The sequence below is a fragment of the Telmatherina bonti genome, assembly GCF_933228915.1.
Source record: "Telmatherina bonti genome assembly, chromosome: 19".
NCBI classification, from domain to species: domain Eukaryota; kingdom Metazoa; phylum Chordata; class Actinopteri; order Atheriniformes; family Telmatherinidae; genus Telmatherina; species Telmatherina bonti.
In genome coordinates this window covers 32488893-32496974 of record NC_136617.1, presented here as the reverse complement: position 1 = coordinate 32496974, position 8082 = coordinate 32488893, and positions in this window count along the sequence as shown.

Sequence of the window (8082 nt, the reverse complement as noted above, 5' to 3'; positions counted from 1 at the left end):
ACAATAAAGTATAAAAAAAATAATAGATGGCAATATGTAATAATTGGTACAATAGGAATAAAGTCATAATGAATTGGACCTAATTAATTAATTGCATGAAGTTGAGATAATTCCCACATGCTGAGATAACATATCAAATAAACTACATAGTTGCAGAAATACACAATGGCCCAGATGAGCTCATAACTGGTCACATTAAAGATTATTTCATGTTTTTCTGATTTTCCTCCCAGCCATCAGGATGTGACTCCAGTTAAACGATGCAAAGAGAAGTGGCTGTGATTGAACAGCAGCAACCAGGTGTTTGGTTTATTTCCAAAGAAAGAGGCATTTGAACAAACTGACGCACAATTGTCGTCTGTACTTCACACCGTCAACTTCAGTTAGCCGTTGTTGTCTGCTGAATGTCAAGAGCTCCTGCAGAGCAGCTGGCTGAATGCAGCAGGAGAGCACGTAATTCTGTCGATCTTGATGGAGTGGTTGACAAAATAACAGCAACTTTAACAATCACAAGTGGGTACACGCATATACACACACTTCACTCTGAACATGAAATGTAATTTTATGGTTGAGGGTTGTAAAGATATTGTTGATGCAGCGTGGATGAATCACACAGTTACATCTGCAGGAATACAGTTTTCTACCATATTTGCACCCTTCATCCGTCCTACCACTCAGATACGCATCTGCTTTATACCCATATGGCAACAACAGAGTTATTCACCATTTGGATGGTGCACAGTTTTCAGATTAGAAGAATTTCAATCACGATGATCCAGATGGGACACATCAGCTGTAATTGGCAAATCTGTAACAGATTCGATCGTTTGCAGTTTTTACCTCAAACTGAGCTTCAAGTGTACTGACACAAGAGCAGAAAGAAGCTCCAGAGTTTCATCTGCTGACCACCACAGCCACAGTCTGCGTGTCAGAGCTTCATCAAACTTCATGCCTTCACCATCCACTTCATCAGCTCCACCTGTTCAACACAGATATCTCATCAGCCAACCACATTTAGTCATGTAGACATGGGGACAACAACTAAAGCTCAAACTGAGCATCAGGATGAGGAAGAAATTAGATTTTAGTGACTGAACATGGTATGTTGTTGGTCTGAGTATTTACTGGGATTTTCACAAACAACCATCTCCAGTGTGTACAGAGAATGGATCCATCCTGCCGTCAGGATCAACGCTTCAGGCTGCTGCTGGTGGAATGGTGGGGGGAGGTTTTCTGGTCCCACTTTGGTCCCCTTAGTACCAACATGACCTGGTTTAACCTCCACAGCCTACCTGAGTCCTGCTGCTGACCATGTCCATCCCTTTCTGAGCACAGTGTAGCATCTTCTGATGGAAACTTCCAGCAGGATGATGCACCATGTCACAAAGCTCACATCATCTCCACCATGATGATGAGTTCACTGTCCTCCAACGGCCTCCACAGTCACCAGATCTACATCCAGCAGAGCAGCTTTGGGATGTGGTGGAATGGGAGATTCTCATCATGATGAGGTGGAACGGGAGATTCTCATGGTGATGAGGTGGAACGGGAGATTCTCATCAGGATGAGGTGGAACGGGAGATTCTCATGGTGATGAGGTGGAACGGGAGATTCTCATCAGGATGAGGTGGAACGGGAGATTCTCATGGTGATGAGGTGGAACGAGAGATTCTCAGGATGAGGTGGAACGGGAGATTCTCATGGTGATGAGGTGGAACGGGAGATTCTCATCATGATGAGGTGGAACGGGAGATTCTCATGGTGATGAGGTGGAACGGGAGATTCTCATGGTGATGAGGTGGAACGGGAGATTCTCATCAGGATGAGGTGGAACGGGAGATTCTCATCAGGATGAGGTGGAACGGGAGATTCTCATCAGGATGAGGTGGAACGGGAGATTCTCATCAGGATGAGGTGGAACGGGAGATTCTCATCGTGATGAGGTGGAACGGGAGATTCTCATGGTGATGAGGTGGAACGGGAGATTCTCATGGTGATGAGGTGGAACGGGAGATTCTCATGGTGATGAGGTGGAACGGGAGATTCTCATGGTGATGAGGTGGAACGGGAGATTCTCATCATGATGAGGTGGAACGGGAGATTCTCATGGTGATGAGGTGGAATGGGAGATTCTCATGGTGATGAGGTGGAACGGGAGATTCTCATGGTGATGAGGTGGAACGGGAGATTCTCATGGTGATGAGGTGGAACGGGAGATTCTCATGGTGATGAGGTGGAACAGGAGATTCTCATCATGATGAGGTGGAACGGGAGATTCTCATGGTGATGAGGTGGAACGGGAGATTCTCATCATGATGAGGTGGAACAGGAGATTCTCATGGTGATGAGGTGGAACGGGAGATTCTCATCATGATGAGGTGGAACAGGAGATTCTCATGGTGATGAGGTGGAACGGGAGATTCTCATCCGGATGAGGTGGAACGGGAGATTCTCATGGTGATGAGGTGGAACGGGAGATTCTCATCAGGATGAGGTGGAACGGGAGATTCTCATGGTGATGAGGTGGAACGGGAGATTCTCATGGTGATGAGGTGGAACGGGAGATTCTCATGGTGATGAGGTGGAACGGGAGATTCTCATCGTGATGAGGTGGAACGGGAGATTCTCATGGTGATGAGGTGGAACGGGAGATTCTCATCCAGATGAGGTGGAACGGGAGATTCTCATGGTGATGAGGTGGAACGGGAGATTCTCATGGTGATGAGGTGGAACGGGAGATTCTCATCAGGATGAGGTGGAACGGGAGATTCTCATGGTGATGAGGTGGAACAGGAGATTCTCATGGTGATGAGGTGGAACGGGAGATTCTCATGGTGATGAGGTGGAACGGGAGATTCTCATCATGATGAGGTGGAACGGGAGATTCTCATGGTGATGAGGTGGAACGGGAGATTCTCATCATGATGAGGTGGAACGGGAGATTCTCATGGTGATGAGGTGGAACGGGAGATTCTCATCAGGATGAGGTGGAACGGGAGATTCTCATGGTGATGAGGTGGAAAGGGAGATTCTCATCATGATGAGGTGGAACGGGAGATTCTCATGGTGATGAGGTGGAACGGGAGATTCTCATGGTGATGAGGTGGAACGGGAGATTCTCATGGTGATGAGGTGGAACGGGAGATTCTCATGGTGATGAGGTGGAACGGGAGATTCTCATCATGATGAGGTGGAACAGTAGATTCTCATGGTGATGAGGTGGAACAGTAGATTCTCATGGTGATGAGGTGGAACAGGAGATTCTCATCATGATGAGGTGGAACAGTAGATTCTCATGGTGATGAGGTGGAACGGGAGATTCTCATGGTGATGAGGTGGAACGGGAGATTCTCATCATGATGAGGTGGAACAGGAGATTCTCATCATGATGAGGTGGAACAGTAGATTCTCATGGTGATGAGGTGGAACAGGAGATTCTCATCAGGATGAGGTGGAACGGGAGATTCTCATGGTGATGAGGTGGAACGGGAGATTCTCATCAGGATGAGGTGGAACGGGAGATTCTCATCAGGATGAGGTGGAACGGGAGATTCTCATGGTGATGAGGTGGAACGGGAGATTCTCATGGTGATGAGGTGGAACGGGAGATTCTCATCAGGATGAGGTGGAACGGGAGATTCTCATGGTGATGAGGTGGAACGGGAGATTCTCATGGTGATGAGGTGGAACAGGAGATTCTCATCATGATGAGGTGGAACGGGAGATTCTCATCATGATGAGGTGGAATGGGAGATTCTCATCAGGATGAGGTGGAACGGGAGATTCTCATGGTGATGAGGTGGAACGGGAGATTCTCATCAGGATGAGGTGGAACGGGAGATTCTCATGGTGATGAGGTGGAACGGGAGATTCTCATCAGGATGAGGTGGAACGGGAGATTCTCATGGTGATGAGGTGGAACGGGAGATTCTCATGGTGATGAGGTGGAACAGGAGATTCTCATCATGATGAGGTGGAACGGGAGATTCTCATCAGGATGAGGTGGAACGGGAGATTCTCATGGTGATGAGGTGGAACGGGAGATTCTCATGGTGATGAGGTGGAACAGGAGATTCTCATCATGATGAGGTGGAATGGGAGATTCTCACTGTGATGAGGTGGAACAGGAGATTCTCATGGTGATGAGGTGGAACGGGAGATTCTCATGGTGATGAGGTGGAACGGGAGATTCTCATGGTGATGAGGTGGAACGGGAGATTCTCATGGTGATGTGCAGCAACTGTGTGATGCTTCATGCCAACAATCTTTAAGGAATGTTACCTTAGCTCAGACTAATTATAACTTCAGGTTAAGTTCTTTAAACTGCGACAAACGACACAAAGTACTTCAGAAAAGTAAGACCTGAGTCATTCAGATCTTTTTGTCTTTGAGACATGCTTGTTGTTGAACAAACTGTTGTTTTCTGACCTAATGGATAAATATAACTGGGTGTTTTCTGTGTAGCAAAAGGTTCTAATTCTGTGTTGTCTGATAATATTACCTCATTAAAGTACATCTAAAGAGAAACGATGAAACACAGAAGCCACGAGTAGCCTTGGCGTATTTAGTCAAGTGGGGAGACATCTCTGAAATGACAACTTAGTGCATGCAGGAGTCCAAAGCTGAATGAATTAGTTCTGCACAGATCCTGTACAGTAAAATGTTCACAGCTGTCTCTTCCTGTATTAAAATAAAACTTTATAAGATAAGATTCTATGCTTACTTCTTCTTTTGGATGAAATTGCTTGAAATCTATGTTGTTCAGCAAATTCAATATCAGCATCTATGATGAAACTTGTTTCCTCCTTAGCTCAGACAGTGAGTTATCAATATTCCTTTCACATCAGCCACCCGCCCACAGCTGAGTATCCATTATCCGGATGGAGCCCAGGGGACCGACTCCATCAGAAGGTCACAGCATTGTTCATGCAACCAAACTCTGAGCACAGAAAGCTGTTCAGCCATGAGGGGAAAACAAAGTTTGATCAGAATCAATAGCTGATCATGGCTGCATCTCAAAAGGTTTTACCTGAAGCCTGACACAAGTAGCCACTTTTCCACATGATCATTGTCATGCAGATAAAAAAGTTTAAAACATTTGGACGTATCTGCTGCCAAGCCGGTAACAAGCCGCTTGCTGGTTAACGCCTCATCCTCTGTACTTCCAGCCGACCCAGTCAGCTGGTTGACCAGCCACCAGGTTGTTTTCCTACCAACCTGCTTATTCCTGTCGATCATTCCTGTAGGAATTTTGCACGTTGTTGTGACTGTGCTTGTTTTGAGGAAAAAACATCAGGTGGGAGAGTGATCAATTTCCCGGTTAGTTTCTTTTCTTGTTAGAAAGTGATTTTGTTCTGTTCTGCTCCTCAGAATAATCATGAAATACTGATAATATGCTAATTAAACACATAAGATTGAATTATGATTTGATATTAGTTGGCAAATTCATGATGGTATTTATTAAAGATTAGTTTCAACCGTGAAAAAACGTTTTCAAATGGTGGATGATTTTAAGTAATTACGGTCAACAGTTCAGCACAGTGTGGAAAAGAGGTGAAGAAGCGAGTACAAGCCGGGTGGAGGAAAGTGTCGGGTGTGATGTGGGACAAAAGAGTTTCCGCTAGAATGAAAGGAAAGGGCCCCTGCGATGGACTGGCGAGCTGTCCAGGGTGTTCCCTGCCTTTCGCCCAAAGACTGCTGGGATAGGCTCCAGCTTCCCCGCGACCCTTCATCGGACTAAGTGGTTAGGATAATGAATGAATGAAAGGAAAGGTGCAGAAGACTGCGGCAAGGCCAGCAGTGTTGTATGGTTTAGAGCCAGTAGCACTAAAAAAAAGACAGCAGATAAAGATGGAGGTTGCTGAGACTAAAATGTTGAGGTTCTCTCGGGACTGAGAGACAGGATCAGATCAGGAATGAGAGCTTCAGAGGGACGGCACATGTTAGATGTTTTGGAGATAAAGCCAGAGAGACCAGACTGAGATGGTTTGGACATGTACTGAGGAGGAATAGTGACTGTATAGCCAGACAGGAGGCCAAGAGGAAGACCGAAGAGGGGATTTATGTCTTGTGAAGGAAGACATGAATGTAGTTGGAGTGAGAGAAGAGGATGCAGTGGATAGGGTTAGATGGAAGCAGATGATTCGCTGTGGTGACCCCAAATAAAGGTTAAATCTGCTTTAAAGATGAAAAATGAACATGTAAACACCTCATTCTGAATGAAAATGGCTATTTTAAAACCAAACTGTTTCCTCCGTCATGCAAACGTTAACTCCTCCCTAAACTAATCCTGGTCATGCTCGTTAGCTTGTCCTGTCCTGATGACGAACATATTCTCCGTTACTTTACCTGTGTCCCAATCATAGACTGTATATAAAGAGATGGACGGAGCCTCCGTGACGTCACCCGTAGGTTTCTGAAGAGCTGAATTGAATCTCGGTGGGCGGTTCCTACCGTCGCCATCTTGGCAGCGTCATGTGTGTTGTCTCACCCGGAAAATACAAATATGGGCAAAGAGGTGGAGCTGAGAGGGGGGCTGTGAGTGTCATGGCGAGTGATTAACATCGAGCAAACTCCGAGCTGACCAAGCTAACCTGGAGATAACAGGAGCTAACAGAGGTAAGCGGGCTAAAGCTAAGTCACGTTGTTAACCAGCTAAAAACCGCAGTTCTACATTCTTCTGACTTAAAGTCAGAGATTGGTACCTGTCAATCAAAAGAACACGACCCTGAATATGCCAAATTTTGAGATTAAATTACTTTTAAACGGGCGAGTCAGAAAAAACCTGACCTATTCAAATCAAATCAAATTAAATCAAACTTTATTTCTTGAGCACTTTTCATGCCTCAGGCAACACAAAGTGCTTTACAGGATAAAATCAAGTCATAAGGATTGAAACAGTGGATAAAAAGGCATTTAAAAAAAAATAGACACAAGCTCTTTCCACACACTCACACACACACACACACACAAGGACACAGAGCAAAGAACCCCCCCACATTCCCCGAAAAACATCATTCCCTGAATACTGTCTCTTTAACTGAATTCTGGTTAATAAAACAACTAAAAACATTCAGTAAGTGATAAAAATTTGGACTTGGTGCTGATTTGAGGAGAAAATACCTCGGGATCCATCCACACCAGGAGCCAGTCCCCCGCATGCTCATAGGGGCCGTTGCCACGGCAACCGCACAACTCCCAGGCAGCAACGGGGCCACCCCGCAGCCGTGAAGCTGCAGTGCTGGACCCCGCGCCACCCAAACAGCAGCGGTCGCCATGACAACAGCCCCCAGACCAAACAGGCAGGGCCCCCAGCGTGCCGGATCCCCATAAGGAAACACTGGAGTTAAGACCAGAAGATGAATAACCTTAAGAAGCAGTAAGAAATAAGAGCAACAATAAAAGAAAATATACACATATACATAGAAGGACTTCACAATAATGTATTAAAAATAAGAAATCTAATAAAACATTTTAAAAATAAATTAATTAATAAATGAAGTAAATTAAGATAAGTAAATAAAGTAAAATAAAATTCAGTTAAATGCTAAGCTAAAAAGGTGTGTCTTGAGCCTCTTCTTAAAAACAACAGTCTCTGCGGCCCTGAGGTTCTCTGGCAGGCTGTTCCACAGTCCAGGACCATAACAATGGAAAGAGGTCTCACCGTATGTCTTAGTTCTGACTTTAGGAACCACTAAAAGGCCAGTACCAGAGGACCTCAGGGTCCGCGATGGCTCATAATTAAAAAGAAGGTCGGATAAATAAGAAGGCCCAAGACCATTAAGGCATTTATAAACAAGTAAAAGAATCTTAAAATCAATCCTGAAACGCACAGGAAGCCAATGCAGCGATTTTAAAACTGGTGTAACGTGTTCCCGCCCTCTGGTCCTCGTCAGAACTCGTGCCGCTGAATTCTGTAGTAATTGTAGGCTGGAAAGAGACTTTTTAGGAAGACCAGAGAGCAGGGCGTTATAGTAATCTAATCTACTGGAAATAAAAGCATGCATCAGCACCTCTGTGCTGGCAAGAGAGAGAAATGGGCGGACTCTGGCAATATCTTTTAGATGATAAAAACCTGTTTTT